We start from the raw sequence: 23175 nt of genomic DNA, 5'->3' as shown, positions 1-23175 counted from the left end.
GAGGGCCCAGTTGGCGAGCCTTGATTTGGATCGAGCGGAATACGCAGCGCTGAGATTGCGCCATACATAATACGTGGGTGGAGATAGAACGGGCCGCCTACTGGCCAGTAGACTCAAGGCTAAAGTCCTGCGCTCCAAAATCACGTCTATCGGAGACAGCAACGGGCGAGAGTTACAAGACGACGAGCAGATCGCTGAAACCTTCCTGGCATTTTACGTGTCGTTATACGTGGCGGAACCCGGCTTGGACAAAGGGGAGGTGGACTCGTACCTGCGGCAGTCAACAATCACGTCCCTCAACTAGGCGAACGCGTGCTCTCTTGACGCACCGATAAGAACGGACGAGGTAATCACGGCAATAGCGCGCCTCAAGCCACTTAAGGCGCCAGGCCCGGACGGCTTTTCAGCGGGCTTCTATGAGACATTTTGCCATCTGGTAGCCCCGGTACTGGCTAGATTATTTAACTCTTTCCAAGGCCCAGGCTCCATACCGTGAGGCATGCTGGAAGCTTACGTTATCGTCCTGCCGAAACCAGGGAAAGATAAGACCAATTGCGCAGCATATAGACCCATATCGCTGCTCAATCTGGACTTAAAGCTGTTCACGGGCATACTGGCCGCAAGGCTGGGCCCTTGCCTACCAGGAGTCATTGAACCTGGTCAGGCAGGATTTATCCCTAATAGACAATGCGCGGACAACACAAAACGTCTAATGCATGTCATTGACAAGGCCCATTTCAATGACTCAGACGCAGCCCTCATCTCTGTCGACGCGGAAAAGGTGTTCGACAGGATCGACTGGGGGTACCTAGACTCCACCCTTGCACGCTTTGGGGTGGGCGACCGTTTCCGTACCTGGGTCGCTAGTTGTTACGCTGCCCCACAAGCGGTTATTCGACTTAATGGGGTCTGCTCCAAACCCTTTGACATTCAACATGGGACCCGACAAGGGTGCCCACTCTCCCCATTACATTTCGTTTTTTACATTGAGCCTTTCGCACAAAGGGAGATAACCCAGCGATCGCCGGAGTCAAATTTGGAGGGGAAGCACAGACCATAAGCCTCTATGCGGACAGTATCCTCGTGGCAGTGGAGGACCCTACCAAATCGATCCCAGCGTTCCTAACGGAAATGGAGATGTTTAGGAAAGTCTCAGGGTTTAAGATGAACATCGGGAAGTCTGTGGTGCTCCCATTGGGGTGCAATGTCCGTGCATCTAGCAAACTGCCACAAAGCCTCGGGGGGCTTGCCTCCAGCATGTCAGCGCCCTATCTGGGCATATCTCTGATGCCTAGCACTGTGCAGACGGTGGAACAGAGCTACTCAGATCTCCTTAATCAACTTCTAGGCGACCTTGCAAAATGGCGCCATCACTCACTATCGTGTTTGGGGCGTGTAGCGGCGATAAAATTGTCTCTGCTGCCAAGGGTCCTGTATTTATTCCAGACATTGCAGGTCACACCCCCATTGGGCTGGCTTAACAAACTTCAAGATGCCATCCGTCAGTTTGTCTGGGCCGGGAAACGACCGCGGCTATGTAGGGATCTCACCGGACACGCCCCGGCAGATGGAGGCCTGGTTGTTCCAGACCTACAGAGATATTTCCAGCCAACACAACTCAGATATCTCCTGGAATGGCACCGCCCCAAATCTGAAAAGAGATGGCTATTCCAAGACCGCGCAATGGCCCAAATGCCTCTATGGAGGGGCCCATTCTTGAGACGTCAAGACCGCCCCACGTACATGAAAAAATATCCTATCACACGCACTATTTTGCAGGTGTGGGACAGGGTGACGGTCTCTAGGGGCCTCACTACTTATCCATCACCGATGACACCTTTGTTTGATAACCCAGCTTTTGAGCCAGGCACGGTCCGTGGCTCCTTCCCCCATGGGAGGTCTTCAGACTGCAGGTCAGCTGGTCACTTGTTTGACCTGGAAGGATTTATGCCGCTACAAACCCTGCAGGAGACCTACGCGCTCTCGCGGATTCCGCGCTTCCAATACTTTCAAATCCGTCACTGCCTTATGAATAGGGACGTGTTACCGCAGGTCAGTAGGCACCTTACGCCTTTTGAAAAATGGCTCCACACCAAGAAGACTGATAAGCAAGCGATAACCGATCTGTACAAAATGCTATGCCCGCCGCTTTCTACGTCGTGTTCTGCGGATCAAAGAAGGTGGGAGCGGGAATTAGGGCACCACACGGAAACCCACACACACCGGGTGGCTCCACAGGCTCTGGTACACGATGGGCATGGAAAGGATACAGGCCTCCCTCACCCAATTGCAAGACACATTCCTGGACACCTGGCGGATCTCTTCTCCAATGAATTTAATAAGCTCACATGCCCAAAATACCTCAAGGTTCTCCGGCTTGCTGACGAATTCCAGAGACCATCTACTTCAACCACCTAGAGCTTTTGGTTTTGAGAACTGTTGCAATGACCATCAGTATAGTGACCACACCGGAGGGGGTGGGGCCCAGGGTGGGGGTTGGGGAGGTGTCGGGGGGAGGGGGGACTGTTCATTTGGGATTTTTCAAGGCTTTGCTGCTCTGCATGGACACATCTGTCACTCCCTTCTGTGCGATGATCATCCGAGGGGTAGGGGAGGCAGGGTTCTGAGATGGGGTTTGTTCCCCGAGAATTACACTGCCAGCCATGTTTTGTGTTTTATTTCTTGAAATGCAATAAAAATGATTTAAACCAAAAAAAAAGATAATTGTACTAAATAATCTAAACAGATGTCGAAATAGGCCTGTAAATGTATATTAGGTCTATAAATATACGTATATGTCAAGATCATTTCAAACTTGAATCAATTGAGTAGTATTGTGAGGGGACATCTTTTCTCCTTGGGATTTTGGAGCTCTGTAATGATGACCATGTTTAGATCTTTTAGGAATGAGTATGATTTCCATGGTATGTATGGTATGTGAGAAGTTTGATTGTGTGATGCTTTTAAGTTTAGCTGGGGAGAGAAGGTTCTTTTTTGCATATATATTTTTATGCTTAAATTACTGATTTCAAATTATGTTTATGTACTTTGAATAAATAAAGAAATAGAGATATTTCCAACATAGTGACTTTCTGTGCTGTTGAATTTGATGCTGGTTTCAACCATCAGTTTGTATGTGGTTTGCTTTTTCCTTTCATTGTTACTATTTCCCTGTCCTGCTCCAATATTAGTTTTCTTTTCTTGGGAAATGCTTATGTTTTTATTGTAATCTCACAAGCCCTGATGCCAAAGCAAAATACAAATGGTACGAGATTTATTTCAAATTAAGTCCCGAACGTAAATCAGAATTCTTTCCAAAATCAGGGTGTATTTCAACAATTACCCATGTTTGAAATGTTTGAGGATTACATTTCAGACCTGTCATTATGACGTTGCCTTATGGCCACATGGTATTTTTTCTTATGGAGATACAGGTGCTACCAGATCTACTGTTAGAACTGTGGAATTCCCAGACCTGCCTCTCTCAGGAAAAATAATCCAAGTTGTAGGAGTCGCAAACAAGCAAATGACGAGCCCAGTGACAGAAGTACCTGTTAAAATAGGGTCATTTGAGGAGAATCACCAATTTGTGTTGTGTGATTCGAGCCCTGTATATCTATTAAGCTGTTGTGCAAATTGAACTGCACTATTCACTGTACCCAAAAAGGTGTAGAGTTCCAGACACATGATGAAGAAGTTGCCTTCAAATTGGCAAGGCATTGTTCGGATATTGGATTGTACCCCTTGGTGATAATTGATGATTTACAACAAGACCTTAAAGATACTGTGGAACTAGATGTCTTAGACTTTTCAGAAAAAGACATAGGCCTCATCAAAGGAATTGAGCCTGTCTGCATTAATGTAATGCCTAAAGTTGAGTATCCAAGAACCCCACAATATAATCTGACTCTATAAACAACTGTTGGGATTACTCCAGTGATTACCTCACTGATACGGCAAAGTATTTTGAAAGGAATAGTGGGAGTACATGCAATTCCCCCATTATGGGCTTGCAGGAGCCTAGTGGTAAGAACCACATAGTTCAGTTGATTTTTTCCATGGTTAACGTGCTGATCCAGCAACATACTCTTACACAACAAAATGTCTGCAGACCCACATATCATAGCTCTGATACACATGGCTGGGTAAGAATTCCCCAAGGGCTACTAGTCTTTGAGGAAGATAAATATCATAGTTGTTGCCTGTTGTCCTGTGGTACAGAATCCAGCTGTGATTTTATTTTAAATTCCATGTAATACTGAGTGGTTCACTGTCATTGATTTATGTCAAGCTTTTTTTCCATACCCTTACACGAGGACAGTGAGTTTCTATTCACTTTTCACTTTTCAGTTCCAGAATCATGTTTTGGCAGGGTTTAACTCCAAAATCAGATTTGGCTGAAGGGCTGTTTCACAGATGTGTTGTGTGTCAACAGATGAATGTAGGGAAAAGTACTGCAGTGATACTGAACCACATAGGAAGATCAGGTGATCCATTTAACAGGATGCAGTTGGACCTCATCAAAATGGCTTTGTTCAACGGGTTGAGAACCACCCTAGTTATTGTGTGCATCTTCTTGCGTTGTGTCGAACCCTACCTGACCAGAAGAAATAATAGTCTCACAGTAGCTAAATTGTTGTTCGGAGAGATTATACTAAGGTTTGGCTTTCTGACTTCACTCGAGTCAGACCAAGGAACTCATTCTATAATGACCAGGGCTGGACTGGCCATAATGGGCACCGGGCGTTTAAGCATGTGGTTGGAAGGATAGGAGCCGGTTTTGTTACGGGGGCTAGTATTGCTGGAGTGCTGCAGTGCTACCTTCAGTAACAAAAGAAGCACGCTAGCATTTCTAGCCTCACGGGGTCAGGCTGGGGCTTGTGCGAGAAAATTGCTAGGGCTGCTTTGGGTTCCCAGTCTTTCCCTGATAATGAGTTTCTAAAAATGTTGTTTACAGCATTATAAGTGGAGCAAAGACTACATTGCAGTTATCGGCCTACGGTTTCAGGAATTGTTGAACAAGTGAATGGCACGCTTAAATGTAGACTAGCTAATGTGTGTGCTTCAATGTCTTTGAAGTGGCCTGATGCTTTGCCACTTGTGTTGATGAGTCATTGCAGTATTCCTGATCAGAGGACAAGATTTTCCCCTCATGAAATAATCATGGGCTGAGCGATGAAATCGTCAGCTGCACCTGTAAATGTGCTTGTGAAGATTACAGATGACATGATTCATGATTAGGGCTCCCGGTTTCATGGTATTTTATTTTTTTGCCATTTCGGTCTGTATTTATCCATATTTATTTTTGGGGCATTTTTTCTGTATTTCTTCACATTTATTTTTGCCACAAGCAAAAGACGACGCAACAGCTAGTATTTTTCCACATTTATTTAAATTGACAATGCACACATGCGCTTGGTTGTTATTGGTCAACACTATACATTCATCTGAAGACTTTGCCATTTGAAGAATGTCCCAAATATGCTAAAAAGTGCTATGGCAAGCCATTTGTCTCAGAGCCTGGCAGTTTTTGTCGTCGGCAGATTGCCACATTTTCTTCCCCACTGAACACCATACTGCCCCACTGAGAGAAACTCACACTGCCTTCAGCTACAGCCCAATTGTGCCCGCTATAAACAGCTGGAAGCAATTCAATTCAAATTATGCACTAGACTACAGTAATATGCTGCCTGAAAAAAGTAACAACATAAAAAAGCAAACACTCATAGGGAATACAACTTAACGGTTTTACACTCATTATTCAGAAATCAATGAGTGTTTTTGCTTGAAAAAAGCAAACAACATAAAAAGAAAAGTAGCGCTTCACTGGCAATCTCTGCATTTGCAATGCAATAGGTCTCGCATTTACGAGAGTTCCAGCTATTGACAATGCAAATAACAATGCCTTTAATTTTTGTTTTTGTTTTTAAAACATAAATAAAAGGCATTGTTATTTACTATGCCAATAGCTTACACTCGCATAAAAGCAACACCTGTTGCATTGCAAATGCTTGTTATTTTATCTCTTGTTATTTTATCTCTTGTTATTCCTAGGTTGTTAAAACGCATTCTCCTTGGGATCCCGATGGTACAACTAATCAGGGGCAGGTACATCTGGTGTGCTCCCCCAGGGCACAAGTCCTAAAAAAGAAGTGGGGGGACGCCGTCACCGGCAGTGACGTCACAACAGAAAGTGACGTCACGAAAGGTGCCAAGCTCCTCGTCCCAGAGAGGCCAAAGGGATAAGTCCAACTGTTTGGCAGGGGGGACGGCGTCCCCCAGTAAAATAAGTGGGGGGACACCGTCCACCTGCGTGGTTCCCCGACTCGAGCCCTGTGCTCCCCTCCTGCTCCCCCTCTCTCTCACTACTATTAAGTTTCGCGGCCTGGGGGCGTGCTTGTGTTTTAGCGCTTGTGTTCACAAGAAACTGGTGCAAGCTTAAAATGTATAACGAGAAGCAACTCAAAATCTCTGCCTGTTTCTTGTGAAAATATTTACTCCTTCATGTGAAAATTTCACATGACAGTGGGAACCCCATTTTTCAAAGTTCATGTAATTCTATGTAACCCTCTGAATCTTGTGATGCTCGGCTTGCATGTCAGAGTGCTCAGACATTTCTTATGACTTGAGGGTGCGTTTTAATTGCAGCTGCGGGCTAGAGCTGCTGCAGCAACATAGCCTACAGCCATGTCGAGATTTTAGTGCTGCAAATTAGAGAATTATGGGGCATATTACCAAGCAATAGCGATAATTATCGCTATTGCTTGGTTAGAGACAAAAAATTACGGCTGAGCTGCGGCGATTTTTATCGCAAATAAACCTTGGTGTTACCAAGGTTTATCGCAAATGCGATAAAAATCGGCCGCAATGCATGAATATCGCTGAAAAGTCAGCGATATTCATGCATTACCGATCTAATGCTCTTAGCCATGATATCCACCTCCCATTGGATAACATGGCTAAGAACTGCTCAGGGCAGGTGTTAGCTTTTGGAGATATTTGCGCTTAGCACGAATATCTCCAAAAGTTGGTAATAGGAGATAGCGAGGTTAGAGACTGTTTCCAGTCGCTAACATCTTGGCACGCTCACTTTGCATGTCATTAGTGATAAATATCACTGACATGCAAAGTGGGGCCCAAGATGGTCGCTATCTCCTACTAGCTGTCGCTAACTGGTGTTAGCGACAGCTAGGTAATAGGGAGATAATTTTATCTCCGCTTTCTTGGCTTTTAAAGCCAAAAAAGCGGAGATAAACCCCCTTGATAATATACCCCCATGTCTCTGAGACAACAATCTGTTTGTAAGTCACATATGCCCTGGCTGCCGTATATAGGCGACCTGCTCTTGATCACGAGGGACGGAGTCGATATCTTGAAGCATATTTCTGTAATTTTAATGAACATGAATAAGTGAGCTAACTGTGATCTGTTTGTTGGCTGCAGGGAGCACACAGACACATAAAAGTGTTTAAGTTGGTAAACGTCAGTGAACTGCCAGGTGCAGTAATTGCTCAAACCTTTTCATAAAATAAAGATTTGAAGACAGTAAAGGGGCGAAAGACAGGTGTGTTATTTCATCAGCGCTCAGCATCTGATGTGTGCTGCAGGCTTCTCAGTCAGTGGAAGGAAGAAGGCAAGGAATTGAAGTCCCTGTAGGAATACTTGAATTCTAACCGAGGAGACATGAAACCGAATTTGCTAACCTTTTCCCGGCTTAGGTATTCCATATGCATGGGGAATAATCATAAAGCATGCACTTGTGCAGAGAGTTACATTAACAAAGGCGCAATTTATGGATGTGTATTTGTGTGCATGCTGTACGACAAGTACAGTAAGTTGTCCGACATTACTACACATTGATTTTATTTTTTTTAAAACACTTATAATGTTCCATTGCTGATACATGCCAGTAATTGTACTGTCTCATCAAATATCGGTATTGGGCATCATCTGATTTTACGCAAGGTGCTCTCATATTCCTCATGTTGTTATCCGATTCTGAGGAGAAATTTGCAACAGTTTCCTCCTGTTCACAGCAGGTTGAACATGTCAGTGAATGGTCCCGCGGTGGTCGGGCAATCGGCAGAGTGGAGATTCAGGAGCTCTAAGGTGGGGCGAAAAAACAACAAAGCCTCATTATCAAGTAAATGGTCTTTTGAAAACCTGTGAAGTACTCAGGAAGCTGTCTCAGCCAAGGCTGACACCTCTTAACCCTCTAAGGAGGGGGAGACACCAGATGGTTGGGGGGTGATTCTATTGATGTGAATGAAAACCTCACTCAAGGGGCGGAGCGAGGCTGGGGCATCAACAAAAGCGTTTTGTATTACTGGAGGCTGGTCTGCTGGAGCACTAGTATTTTCCCGTTTTTATATATAAATACAGATAAAGAAAAATTGTTTTCCGTCTGTATTTATATGTAAAAATCAGTTTAAACGGAAAACCGGGAGTTCTATTCATGGTTACCGCAAAGGACTGGCAGATATGGTGTGGTCTGAATCTCACCAGGTTGGAGCCGCCACTGACCTGACTCAACAGGCAAGATACCATGATAGATACCGATTGTGATTAAGAACAGGGTGGACCTTCTGACCCTGATTCTCTCCTAAACAAGTGATGTTATTATGGTTTGAAAAATGTGTGTTTTCACAAAATGATAGCTAAGCAGCGGTCCTAAGCCAAACGAGTTAGGGGCCGATTACGATCTTGCTCCGAAGGGCTCAATCCGGATTCACTAAAAGCAAATCCGTTTTGGAGCCTCTGTTTTCAACCAAATCGTCCCCCTAGCCGAACGACCAAGTACAATGCGAATAAGCTGTCCGCGCCGACCGAATCGGTTCTGAACCCGATCCTGTCAGTCCGAGTCGTTCAAAGACGAATCGTGCAGCTCAAAGGGGCCTGCTTTCGAACGAGTGAGTACGATGCACGAGTCTGACAGCCGCACCGACATGGTTTTGCCGGGATGAAACGGCTATGGGAATCGGACTTTGGGGGGCCATGGCAGGCCCCCCTGCACCCTGGGCCCACCAAATTGGTCGCACGGGGGTACCCATGGGTCCCCCTTTCTATGCATGTACAGTGTTGCGGGCACAAAGGTGTGCCCGCTAGTCCCCAAACATGAATTTTGCAATGTGATCCTGTGTTTGCGTGCGATACAGAGGCTCACATTGAATTCAATGGGAATCCGAGCGAACCGAGTCCGTCAGCATACGGATGCATCGTACTCGTTCGGTTGGTCCCTGGAGGGCGATTCATTCAGAAAGCCAGGTGGGCCAATAGGGTGGTCCTTGTTATAACGTACATCATCAGAAAAAGTGTCATGACCTGAGTCTCGGCAACTGGTGAAGAAGCATTTTCAGAAAACATGCCTGGTACCTCGTTGGCATGGCCCTTACCAAGTCATTTGGTGATGACTACTGCTGTCAAGTGCAGAGGTCTCCCCAACTGGATTCACACTGCTCATACTCGCTGAGTTGAGTGTCACATTGATGATTTGACAGCACTTCTCCCAGAAGTGCCAGTTGTAACAGAGAGAAATCAGGAGCAGGTTAGACAAGCTGCAGGGGACCAAAGAGAGCTTGAAACAGAACATGTTCGACGTGAGATGGGTCTTGATGATTAAATGAGCAGAAAAAGCATTTTATTAATTGATTATCAGGAACAGAGGGTTAGCCAAGGTTATCGTGGCTGTCCAAGTTCTGTGGCGTGGGAAAGTCTGGTGATGTTGCTATTTCATAATGTGAAGTTTAATGTTTTTAGCCCCTGGAGAGGTGGAGATAGATATGGCTAATGTGGGGTATTTGAGTGTTTCAATTAACGTATGAACTGTTGAAGTTTAGGCAGATCTCTTTGGATTTCGAGAGGAGCAGCCCTCGTTGCTGATTTTCTACTGACAAGTGTGGCTTTATGCTAAACACTTGTTTCCTTTGAGAATAATTCTACTGAAATCTTCACTATGCTGACACCTTCTCATTTTCCCATATTCTTTGGGACTTTTTCTTATGGCCCAATTACAATTTAGATTTAGAGACCCATTCATGTCTATGAAAAAGGAACACCAATTCTTAATTCTTGGCATCTGTTTTGTTCTGACTCTCGTTATTGTGTGCTTTACGCAATCAAGTTGGAATTTACTGTGACACCTTAATTTGCTTGTCCTAATTCTTTAAGATTTATTATTTAGAGCTTTCTATAGAGCGAACAAGACCCAAACATCGGGTATCAGAGTGCTTTACATCACACCAGTTTCGTTACAGAAGGACGCATTCATTTTTGTTAGGCACTAGGAGATTTAGGGATTTGCCCAGAAACACAGGATGTTGAGCGTTGTTACCCGGTTCCCCATCTTCGAGGTCGACCTGCTATAGCCATAAGGCTAGTTTATAGCATGTTCTTGATTTTTGCATTTACTGAAATGATTATTACCTTGTAATAACCCCACTTAATTTTAGTTAGAGATTCCTGGTCCTTATTCTGTGGCCAAATGGGCTACATGAACTTTACATTATTTATTTGAATGTCAACTCCCTTGTGCCTCTCGGGGTGTGGTTAAGATGGCCACCGAGACGGACGTGTCTTGATGAGGCTCCGCGACTGGGCTTTCACCTCGCCTAGTCCCATGGAGTCTAGCTGGCACTGACCCGCACCCAGCGGTTCCTGACAACATCAGGCACCCAGCGCCACCGTCCACGTTGCAGACTCGGCCTTGCAGGGGCCGCAACTTGGACTTTGCTGCGGGGACGTGGCGCCGAGCATAAGATGGCACCCACCCGATCTGCAACTTCCTGCCTCGGGTGATATTCCGCAGACCTGCAGACCCTCAGCTGCGCCACATTGGGCTCCTGACACCGCTATGGAGACATGGACAAAGAGGAGGAGCAGATGTCGGACTGCCGATACTGAGAGCGGTACTCTCCTTGATCCCCGGAGCGGCGGGGGCCCGGGCACGGCTGCTCACGGATGGCAGCGCCTTACCTCATGTATACTCGGCGAGCGGTGAAGGCCTCCCCCCTGCCTGGGGCCCATCAGGAAGAAATAGCTGCCTGTGAGCACCAGCGGACGTCGGAGGGCGTGCACTGCCAGGGAGTGCGGCCATCGCCTGCATCAGCCGCGAGGGGCCCGTCTGCTGCCGGCTGGCGGGGCCGCGCTCCGCGCCTGCAGTGATCTTGTGCTGCTGTCAAATGTACCAGCCGCGTGGGGCCCATCTGCTGCTGACCTGGGGGGCCGCGCAGCATATCTTCAGAGACCCCAGACTACTTTTGAGGCCCAGGTGAGCCCACACGACGGCAGTGACTTGGTGATAGGATTTGCAAGCCCTGTGCAGGTTGCCGGAGGTCGCGGCCATAACACGCCCTGCCTGACCCTAAGATGGAGGCCTATTGCGCCCCCGCCTTGCAGCCTGCACCAGCGCAAGGCGGCCCCTATTGACTGTGTAGACCACCGCTGAGGCCCAGAAGATTTGCCCCAACACCGGACCTTGTGAGCAGGGGGGTCCGCAGAAGACAGACGGTGCGCAGACCCTGACATCACCCTTTACTGCTGAGCTTTGGAGCGGGATGGCCCCGCAGCCGAGATACGGTCAGTTCGGATGTGGAGATGCAATGGAGGCCCCGTGGCCTGCGATAGTCTTGGGGCCCCCCACCTTCGAGAGAGGCCGGTTGCGCACTTGCGGCTTCGAGGCGCCAGATTAATCAAGCACTTGGTTGACTGGTGACTGAGTCAAGCCTGCTCACACACATGTATAGCCCCACTCGCTGGGCCACTGGTCGGGTGAAGAGATACCGCTATCCCGTGCAGCCTTTCCCACCATCAGTCACCAACTGCCCCGGACAAGGAAGACCATAGTCTGACGCCATTCCCAGTAAGTCATATTGGGTGGGTCTGCGAGATTCCAACCCTTCTGGTAACCTGCGGTGAAGGCACCCCAACTGCCCAGCGGTCAGCGCCCATCTTTCAGGGCGCTCGGAACCCACAGTTGAATCTAAGTTCTGCCTCCCTCCGGAGCCATCTCTATTCGTGCAAGATACTCACAACGGACATTAGCCTCCTTCGTGATGACCACCGAAAATTATCAGCCAAGGTTTCAGACAACGCAAGAGCAGTCACCGTCATCCAACCCATGGGGCAGACACATCAGGACTCGATACGAACTCTGCTGGGCCACGTGTCCACCATGGAAGAACGCATCAATGATCTGGAAGGGTGATCGAGGCGCTGCAATATCCGCATTCTTGGCCTGTCGGAGGGAATTGAAGGATCTGACGCAGTGGAGTATATGGAGACCTGGTCTAAGTCATTCACCTCCGATACTGAACGGACAACGTTCTTCTCCATAGAAAGGGCGCACCATGTTCAAGTGCGTCGTCCCCAGCTGGGAGCCCCGCCACGCCCAATGCTGGCAAAATTCCTACACTTCAGACACCGTGATGCGGCGCTCAAGGCAGTCCGACAGACTGGACCGCTCCGAGTTGAGAACAAAACCATCATGCTCTTCCCCGACTACTCCTAAAAGGTCTAGAGCCAAAGGTCCTCCTTTCTAGAGGTGAATCGCTGCCTACAGGCAGAAAAAATACAATACTCCCTGCTTTTCCCCGCCCGCCTTAAAGTCCTACACAATGGTAACACTCACTTCTTCATGACCCCGGAGGAGGCGCATGATTGGGCGGATCAGAACTGTACCATGGGCCATCGGGCGGAACGCCCTCAGGAGCAACACATGAGAGCAACCGGCCCCAGAAGACAATGCTCACAGCGACATAACCGGCCGGGTGCCTCCGTTTCGCTTCCACGCACCTTGGGGTCCCCGGATCAGGAGCAAATAGTTCAGTAGAGACTCAAAGCTCTGAAAGCAGTGGCGGGCCTTTGTCCCGTCTCCCCTACAACAGACATTGAATGGTCTCCCCACATTTTTACATCGGAGGAGGAGGGAGACAGCGAAATGATGCAATCCAGGGTGGACTCGTGGCTTTGCCCTTGGTTACTCCGTGAACGGCAGATGACTTGATATAACTGGACCCTGGCAACATGCTGAGAATTTAGGGCGGGGCAAAATCATTTGTATATTGATACAGGTAGCCCATGCACCACATGGGCCTTCCCGCCCCCTCGAGCTTAAGCTGCCCGTGCACATACAGGCAGTCCAGCAAACAGCTATAGATTGTGCGCATAGCCCAAATGTCGAGATCCCTCGCAGATATGCGCCATCCCCCCTACAATATGTTGAAGCTCTCGCGCCAGTTGAGAGCTAGTTTGGATGTATCGCCCTTGATGATAGGTCCCCCCTGTTGGGACTGGTTCCTTTTGCCCCACCTCAGTTTCCCTCTCCTCCTGAACATACCTACTTCGCACTGTGTTCCCACTCACATGCCGTTGAGCAGCTGCGCTGATGACCCAGAACTGCGGGCATCGGGGGACTGGGTTAAAGCTCAAGACTTCTGGTGGGATCCTCTCGCCTACCCTGCCCCATACACTCTACGCATGCATTGATGGTACATTCTGGCAGCACCACTATCGGTACACTGAATGTGCGTGGTATGCACACCGCGCGCAAGAGATACTCATTATATGCTTACATTAAATGCCACCATGTCCAAATCGCGTTCCTACAGGAGACGCACCTTACGGCAGGGGAGGTGGCGTAACTACGCAGGCGATGGAAGGGGTATCATATGTGCCACTACATACTCGGCCTTCGCTCGAGGCATTCTCATATGGGTACGTTTCGGTGTTCCATTTCAGGAACAGACTCCGGCCGTCAGATACGTGTTATTGCAGGGACGATTGGACGGCCAAGCAGTGCTACTGGGGAGTATCTATGGGCCCAAGGTAGACCAACATACATTCTGGAACACGCTGTCCACCCCCTTAAGCACATACACTCAAGTTTCCTGGATCCTGGGTGGGGACTACAATTGCGTGCAAAACATAACACTGGATAGGTCCAACCCTCCACATCCGACGTCCCCCATTGCAGTGCAGGCAAAACGATTTGTGACATGGACACAAAACTGGTCCCTCGTAGATGCCTGGTGAACCCGGGATCCCAGTACGAGACTCTACTCGTTCCATTTGGGTGCACCTGGACTGTTTCCTCTGCTCCCCCGCTATCCTACCTTTTATTTCTGACACAGATTATTTAGGCAGAACCATATCAGATCACGAGGCCCACACACTAACAATCCGATGGCGCCTGCCGTTTCCCCCTGTCCCTACTTGGCGCCTGCCTAGGGACTGTCTTGACGACCCGGTTTTTAAACAGTCTCAAGCGGACCACATACGCCATTATTTCCAAGAAAACACAAACACGGCCACCACACGCGCGCAGGAGTGGGATGCCTTTAAAGTTGTAATGCGAGGTACCTGCATTCATCACATTACGGGAGTCCGAAGGGTCCTGGAGCGCGACATCTAAAGGGCAGAACAAGCGCTGGCAGACCTTACCAATGAGGCCAACCCAGATAACGCCACGCCGGCTCGGATTGCTAGCACCAAACTGCCTATGAAGAGGCACTGGCAAGCATGCTCCGATATAATTTCGTGGCACATGCGACCCGTGTCCACAAAGAGGGAGACAGGGCGGGCACTTTATTAGCATGGCTCATTAAGCAGGACTCGGCCCTTCCGCCCATCACTGTTATCCGCAATGCTCAAGACACTCTTTTATACTCACAGGACCTGATCCTGAAAGCCTTTCAAGAGCACTACACACTATCATATGACAGTCCCATCCAAACACCTGAGGAAGCTCTCTCCTATTTTCTAGACCGATTCCAGCTACCCCACATAGACCGCGACACCCGCCGGGACCTCGACGGACCAATCAAGGCGACGGAAATCAGACACGCCTCCTGGATTAGACGGCCTTCCGCTAGAATTTTACCACGCCTTCGTGTCCTAATTGGTCCCCCAGCTGGAGTTGCAATTCCAGGCGGCCCTAGACAGGGGTGCTTTACCCCAATCCATGGGCGAATCAGTCATAGTGTCCCTTCTTAAGCCAGATAGGGACCCCCATCGGCTGGGCTCCTATCGGCCTATTGCCCTACTGTCCTCGGACTATAACATTTATGGAAAGATCCTGGAGGACAGGTACACCATGGTCATTCCACAGCTGATCCACCCGGATCAGAATGGATTTGTTCCGGGCAGAATTACATTGTACTACATCCGGTGGCTGTTTCACGTGCAGGACCAGATATGTGACCTATTCCCCTGGGCAGCGTGTTTGGTGTTGGACCTTGAGAAAGATTTCGACACCCTCTCATGGGCTTATTTATTTCAGGTCCTGCAGCGCATAGTCATAGGACCCCATCTTCTAGCCTATACTAAGCTCATTTACTCTGCACCCAGTTCTCATAGCGAGACTAGGCCCCCTTATATCTACCTCCTTTCCAGTCCGCCGGGGCACCAGGCAAGGTTGTCCACTCTCCCCCCTACTCTTCGCCACGGCAATGGAGCCTTTAGAAATCCACCTCTGTGCCAGGGGCGAGGAGTGGGGTATCCCAATTGCCAACTCCACCCATGCAGTGTCACTATACGCCGATGATGTGCTCATTTATGTCCGGGATATTACAGCAGACCTAACCCCTATACTACACATTTTACAAGGCTTTGAAGAAGTGGCGGGACTCAAAGTCAACCGGTCCAAATCCACTGTCTATCCCTTGGTGCAGACCCTGCCCCAATGTCAGTTACGACTGGGTAATGTGGACATCTCATGGAGCCCCCAAGCGGTCAGATACCTAGGAGCCCGGCTCTATCATACGCCGCGGGACACATACGAGGGCAACTACCGCAAACTGATGGCTGGCATTGGGTCCTCCATCCACTTTTGGAAAGATCTCCCGCTGGCAGTCACAGGGAGGATAGCGGTTGCAAAAATGATCTTTGTTCCACGACTGCTCTATATTTTTTCCAATCTCCCGGTTGTTCCCCCACGATCCTTTTTTCGCGAGCTTGACGCCCTGCTGGGGATCCTCATCTGGGGCTCCGGCCGCCAACGTATTGCCCTTGCAAAACTGCAACTGCCCCTTGATCAGGGAGGGCTAGCAGCCTCATTCTTTGAGGCCTACTTCTTGGCCACCCAGTTGCAAGGGGTGTCCCGTTTGACGGAGGGGTGGGCGCAAAGGGAACTGATCACTACGACCGGGCACATTGAAACCCCTACTATCTATTGCATGCTGTTACCAGGGACTGCGCCACCACCGACTAAGCCACTCCAGTGATGACTGCACGCCCCAGTCTAGCCCGCATTCATAGAATGCATCGGGCTGCACCTCTGTACTCCCCGCTTCTGCAGCTAGTAGGGTTCCCCAAAGGCCGGGCACACTACACAGAGAGTATGTTATGGATATGGACTGACTATGCCTTGACGGACGTAGGGACGCTGTATTTTAATGGGCAATTACAGACATTTGAGGCGCTTGTAAATGACTTCAAACTTCCCAGGGGACAGTTTCTATTGCACAGACAGCTCCTAGAAGACTGCCGCAAGCAATGGCACACGATTGACACAGAACTCCCCACGCATCCGGTAATCCATGCGATTCTGCAGATGGGACCAGGGCGACACTGAGTGACCTGGATATATAAAGCCATACGTACCCTCAAACAACCCACACAAGCCCCTCTCAGAGAACAATGGGAAACCGACTTTCGCAGGCCACTACATGACAGGGAATGGAATAGGGCACTTGAACAAACCAAAAAGTATCCCGCAACTACCGATTCAAAAACATACAACTACACATTCTGCAAAGGGCTTACCTCACTCCCGAAAAACTTCAGAAGTACTTCCCGGACAGCTCCTTTGCCTGCCCTAGATGCCTGGAGCCCGATGCCTCTTTTTAGGTCTCGACCTGCCAATGCGCAAGCGCATTGCAGCTCGAGACATATAGAGTTGGATCACGAAAGCTGACCAAGGGGCTTTGGCAGGCGGATTACACAGAGTGCATGTGCCCGTGCAGGCGCTTGCCATTTGCTCCCCGAGCCGTCTCGCATCATCGCATCAGACCCGCCACAGCAATGCCGAGAGCTTCAGATTTCAAAGGAATGCTCTCCCCTGCCCCCCTCTGCGCAATGCCAGAGCTTGCCACTTCACACGCTCCGCAGAATCAGCCCTCCTCCGAAGACTTGTTTTTAATCCTACAACGTATTTGTAGTTGATCTAGAGTCGGCAATGTTTGCTTAGTACATCGCTGTAGCAACACATCTTTAGAAGCTCATCCAGTAGAAGTGCTTTTATTCTTGTTCATTGTATGCTGCTTTCCTTAATAATTCGAGCAGCATTATTAATTATGTATACCATCTCATTGTTTCTGTTCCACTGTTTTCCTTCATTTTTGTTTCACAAATTAGCTTTTCTTTCACCAACTTTGGAGTCGTGTGACACTCATGTAGGTAGGTTGCGTGGTGTGATATTTGCATTTATCTTTCGACTAGAGTTATCTTTTTTTTAGATGTGTGAAATACAACACAATTATCATGGAATGGTTATCCTCTGTTGTCCGCATTTGGACGCTCGCTTACAAAACTTCAGTGCGCAGCTGCTTTTCATCGTGGAATGGCAGATTTTGTAAGTGTTTTTGTGTGTGTCGTGTTTACTGCGGAGCGTGTGCAGCGATAAGACCATACTTGTATGATAATGGTTCTCTGTTCCAGGCACAGACTTACTTGTCTGCATACAAGGCGGTTTGCAAGAGTTAGGCCATTTTTAATGTAAACCCCTCGGGGACTCGTCAGAGCTGCTAATCCACCCTCTCACTCCACCCTGCGCAAACCGCGTCAACCATCTGTCGGCAAGAGGAAGGAGTGTTGCACCTTTCCAGTGTGAAAGTTTCCGAATGCCTTAGAAGTTGGTGACTGTTGCTACTCCTGCACTGTCGCCGTGTACACTGTCACAACAGACGGGAACCGTTTATTTCACGCATTAACCACCTTTGAACAGCTCAACCCAAGACAGACTCACTTCAGATGATGATTGTGACAAAACATGGTAGAGTTCTATGCCAGGCTTCACCTCAGGGGCAGTTTGTGTGCTCCTCTGCAATTCTGGCTTTGGCCTTTCCTCGTCATCTGCTGCTTGCCCATTCACATCCCTGCCCCCCTTCTCTATGTTACTCTTCCAACCAACCCCAAATCCACCCTCCAACCCCAAATCCACCCTCCACCTCCACCCTCCAACTTCACCCTCCAACTCCACCCTCAAACTCAACCCTCCAACACCAACCTCCAACACCAACTCCACCCTCACCGTCCCACCCTCCAACTCCACCCTCCAACCCCACCCTCAAATCCACCCTCCAACTCCACTCTTCAACACCACCCTCCAACACCACCCTCCAACACCAACTCCACCCTCCAACTCCACCCTCCAACTCCACCCTCCAACCAAACTCCACTCTCCGAATCCACCCTCCAAATTCACCCTCCAACTTCACCCTCCAACTCCATCCTCCAACACCAACCTCCAACACCAACTCCACCCTCCAACTCCACCCTCACCCTCCCACCCTCCAACTCCACCCTCCAACCCCACCCTCAAATCCACCCTCCAACTCCACCCTCCAACCCCACCCTCAAATCCACCCTCCAACTCCATTCTCCAACTCCATCCCCCAACTCCACCCTCCAACACCACCCTCCAACACCAACTCCACCCTCCAACTCCACCCTCCAACTCAAACTCCACCCTCCGAATCCGCCCTCCAAATCCACCCTCCAACTCCCCCCTCCAACACCACCCTCCAAATCCACCCTACAACTCCAACTCCAATTCCAACCTACAAATCCAACTCCACCCTCCAAATCCACCCTCCAACTCCATCCTCCAACTCCGGATGTATGTCGTTACAATGCATACCTTCACAACGCATACCTTTACAATGCATTTTTTACACCGCAACATCCATTACAACGCATTCCATTACACCGCATGCCATTACAACAAATTCTCTGAAACTACCTTTACAACGCATTCCACTACAACGCATACTACATTTACAACGCATACCATTACAACGCATACCATTACATTGCATGTATGGTAAGTATTGGATAGTATAGGGGTAAAAATTACTATCATAACTCCAGGGGGTGCAACAGTAGGGTAAGTGTTGGATAGTGTAGGTATGCGTTGTCATGGTATGCGTTGTAATGACTGCGTTGTAATGACATGCGTTGTAGTGGTATGCGTTTATTTATTTATTTAGTGTATTTTCGTATCGCGCGCAGCTACCCCAAAGGGGTGTCCCGGCGCTCCTGTGTGACTACATGCAGCCTAAGATGGTAATTTGAGGCGGAGGTCGATCAGCAGAACAGGTAAGTTTTAAGGGCTCTCCGGAAAGGTTGTTCATCCTTGATCAACCGGATGGCATTAGGAAGTTTATTCCAGAGGGCCGCAGTCAACACTGGGAAAGTTTTCCCACCTGAGCGGGTTTTCCTAAATCTGGGAACAGTAAGGAGGTTTTTTGATGAGGAGCGTAGAGTCCTGATATTATTATAAGGGATCAAGCAAGAGGACAGATAGGCAGAGCCTTTGCCTTGCATGGCCCGATGAGCTAATACCAGAGCTTTGAATTCTGCCCTTTTGTGCAGTGGTAACCAGTGAAGTTCACGACGGTGGGAGCAATGTGCTCACGTAGGGGGATACCGGCAACCAGTCACACCGCCGCATTCTGTACCGTCTGAAGGCGATGACAGAGCCCTACAGACAGACCAGAATAAAGGCCATTGGCGTAGTCCAGGTGCGAAGTAATTAACGCCTGCACTACGATCTTCCTGGTGTTACTAGGCAGAAAATGAATGAACTTTTTTATCATTCTGATCTTGGCTAGACATGCAGCGGAGACTGTATGAACTTGATGATGAAAAGTGAGGTTGGAGTCCCATCTAACTCCAAGATTCTTCACAGAGTCTTTTGTGAGAGGGGGGGGCACTTAAATCGATAGGCCACCAGATGTTAGGATCCAGAGGAGATGGCTGGTGGAAAAAGAGAACCTCCATTTTCCCTGCATTCAGCCTTAGGAAATTATTGTCCATCCATTGGGCAATTGTACGGAGGCAGTTTTTTAAAGGATCAAATGTTGAGGGGAAAATGTTATTAAATGAAAACAGAAGCTGGTTATCATCAGCGTAGGAAGTGACCTTTATACCAGTTTGGGCGATGATATCGAAAAGAGGGGAAAAATAGACGTTAAATAAAAGAGGGCTCAGCGAGGAGCCCTGAGGGACTCCCCACCGAAGCGGGCGGCTTTCTGAAGTGAATTGGGGGGTAAACACTGCCTGGGTCCTGTTGGACAAGAAGGATGAAATCCATCCCAAGGCCGTGCCCTGGATGCCCTTCGAATGGAGGCGTTCAAGGAGGAGAGGGTGGGAAACGGTGTCGAATGCTGCCGACAAGTCCAGCAGCACCAACACCGGTCTTGATCCCTCGTCCAACCTCCATCTTACTGCATCTGACATCTCGATAAGGGCCGACTCAGTACTGTATCCTGGCCTAAAGCCGTGCTGAGAGTCATGAAAAGCACCTGATGTTTCAAGAAAGCCTGCTAGTTGTTGTTGAGCAAGTCTTTCAAGTACATTAGCAGGGGCAGGTAATAAAGAGATTGGCCTGTAGTTAGCAGTTGTAGTGACATGCGTTGTAATGGTTGCGTTGTAATGACATGCGTTGTAATGGATGTTGCATTGTAAAAGTTTCGTTGTAAAGGTAGTGCGTTGTAAAAGTTGCATTGTAAGTGTTGTTTCCCTCCAACTCCACCCTCCAACTCCACATCCAGCCTCCAACTCCAATTCCACTCTCAAACTCCAAATCCACTCTCCAACTCTACCCTCCAACTCCAATTCCAACCTCAAACTCCAAATCCACCCTTCAACTCCACCCTCCAACCCCACACTCCAACTCCAACCTCCAACTCCAACTCCACCCTCCAACCCCAAATCCACCCTCCATCCCCAACTCCACCCTCCAACTCCACCCTCCAACCCCACCCTCCAGCACCAACTCCACCCTCCAACCCCAAATCCACCCTCCAATCCCAAATCCACACTCCAACCCCAAATCCACCCTCCAACCCCACCTTCCAACACAAATTCCACCCTCCAACACCAACTCCACCCTCTCTCTATCTATCACCCTCCTCCTCAATCTACCACTCTACCGTCCTCACTCTACCACTCTACTGCCCTCACTCTACCACTCTACCGCCCTCACTCACTCTACCGCCATCACTCACTCTACCGCCTTCTCTAATTCCCTGTTCACTTCTCTTCTCCCGTACCGATCTGCTGCCTCCTTCTCTAGCTCCCTGTTATCTTCTCTTCCCCTGTGCCGATCTGCTGTTCTTTTCATCCCGCCTCCTTCTATAACTCCCGGTTCTCTTCTCTTGTGCCAATCTGCTGTTCTCTTCCAACCTGCCTCCTTCTTTAACTCCCTGGTCTCTTCTCCTGTGCTGATCTGCAGCTCTCATCCACCCCACCCCCTTCTTTAACTCCCTGGTCACTTCTCTTCTCCGAGATGATCTGCTGCTCTCTTCCACCCGCATTCTTCTCTAGCTCCCTGTTCTCTTCTCTTCTCCTGTGCTGATCTGCTGCTCTCATCCACCCCACCTCCTTCTTTAACTCCCTAGTCTCTTCTCTTCTCCTGTACTGAACTGCTATTCTCTTCCACCCGCCTCCTTCTTTAACTCCATGTTACCTTCCCCTGTGCTGACCTGCTGCTCTCGTCCACCCCAGCTCCTTTACTCTGTTCGCTTCTCTTCTCCTGTGCTGATCTGCTGTTCTCTTTTTCACCGCCTCCGTCTCTAACTCCCTGTTCTCTTCTCCTGGGCTAATATGTTGTTCTCTTCCACCCGCTTCCTTCCTTAACTCCTTGTTCTCTTCACCTGTGCTGATCTGCTGATCTCTTCCACCCGCATCCTTCTTTAACACCTTGGCTGCTAGGCGTTTTCCCCCCCCCTGTGCTGGAAATTGCTTTATTACTTTATTCATGACGAGCTCAGCTCGTCATCAGCACAGCTCAACTGTGCATCATGACGAGCTGAGCTCGTCATGAGCATCGAAAGGGTTAACTCTGTTTTTTACTCATGTGCAGATTTGCTGTTCCCTTCCACCACCTCCTTCTCTAACTCCCTGTTCTCTTCTCCCATGCTGATCCGCTGTTCTCTTCCTCCCACCTCATTCTCTAACTCCTTGTTCTCTTCTCCTGTGATGATCTGTTCCTCTCTTCCACCCAATTCCTTCTCTAACTCCCTGTCCTCTTCTCTTCTCCTGTGCTGACCTGCTGCTCTCTTCCACCCCACCTCCTTCTTTAACTCCCTGTTCTCTTTTGCTGTGCTGATCTGCTGCTCTCTTCCACTCGCCTCGTTCTATAAATACATGCTCTCTTCTCCTGTGCTGATCTGCTGTTCTCTTTCACCAACCTCCTTCTCTAACTCCCTGTTCACTTCTCTTCTCCAGAGCTGATCTGCTGCTCTCTTCAATATACCTCCTTGTCTACCTCCCTGTTCTCTTCTGCTGTGCTATTCTGCTGCTGTCTTCCACCCCACCTCCTTCTTTAACTCCCTGTTCTCTTCTGCTATGCTGATCTGCTGCCTCTTCCACCCACCTCCTTCTCTAACTCCCTTTCTCTTCTTTTCTCCCTATGCTGATCTGCTGCTCTCTTCCACCCGCTTCCTTCTTTAACTCCATGTTCTCTTCTCCTGTGATGATCTGCTGCTCTCTTCCTCCACACTTCCTTCTTTAACTCCCTGTTCTCTTCTCTTCTCCTGTGCTGATCTACCTCATTCTATCTATCTATCTATCTATCTATCTATCTATCTATCTATCTATCTATCTATCTATCTATCTATCTATCACCCTCACTCTATCTCTCGCCCTTACTCTATCTATCGCCCTCACTCTATCTATCGCCCTCACTCTATCTATCGCCCTCACTCTATCTATCGCCCTCACTCTATCTATCGCCCTCACTCTATCTATCGCCCTCACTCTATCTATCGCCCTCACTATATCTATCGCCCTCACTCGATCTTTCGCCCTCTATCTATCGCCTTCTATCTATCGCCTCACTCTGTCTATCGCCCTCACTCTATTGCCCTCACTCTATCGCCTTCACTCTATCGCCCTCACTCTATCGCACGCACTCTATTGCATGCACTCTATCGCCCTCACTCTATCGCCCTCACC

Source organism: Lissotriton vulgaris, unplaced genomic scaffold (assembly GCF_964263255.1).
Source record: "Lissotriton vulgaris unplaced genomic scaffold, aLisVul1.2 SCAFFOLD_1540, whole genome shotgun sequence".
In the NCBI taxonomy this organism is placed as follows: domain Eukaryota; kingdom Metazoa; phylum Chordata; class Amphibia; order Caudata; family Salamandridae; genus Lissotriton; species Lissotriton vulgaris.
Note: the sequence above shows the minus strand (reverse complement) of the source record.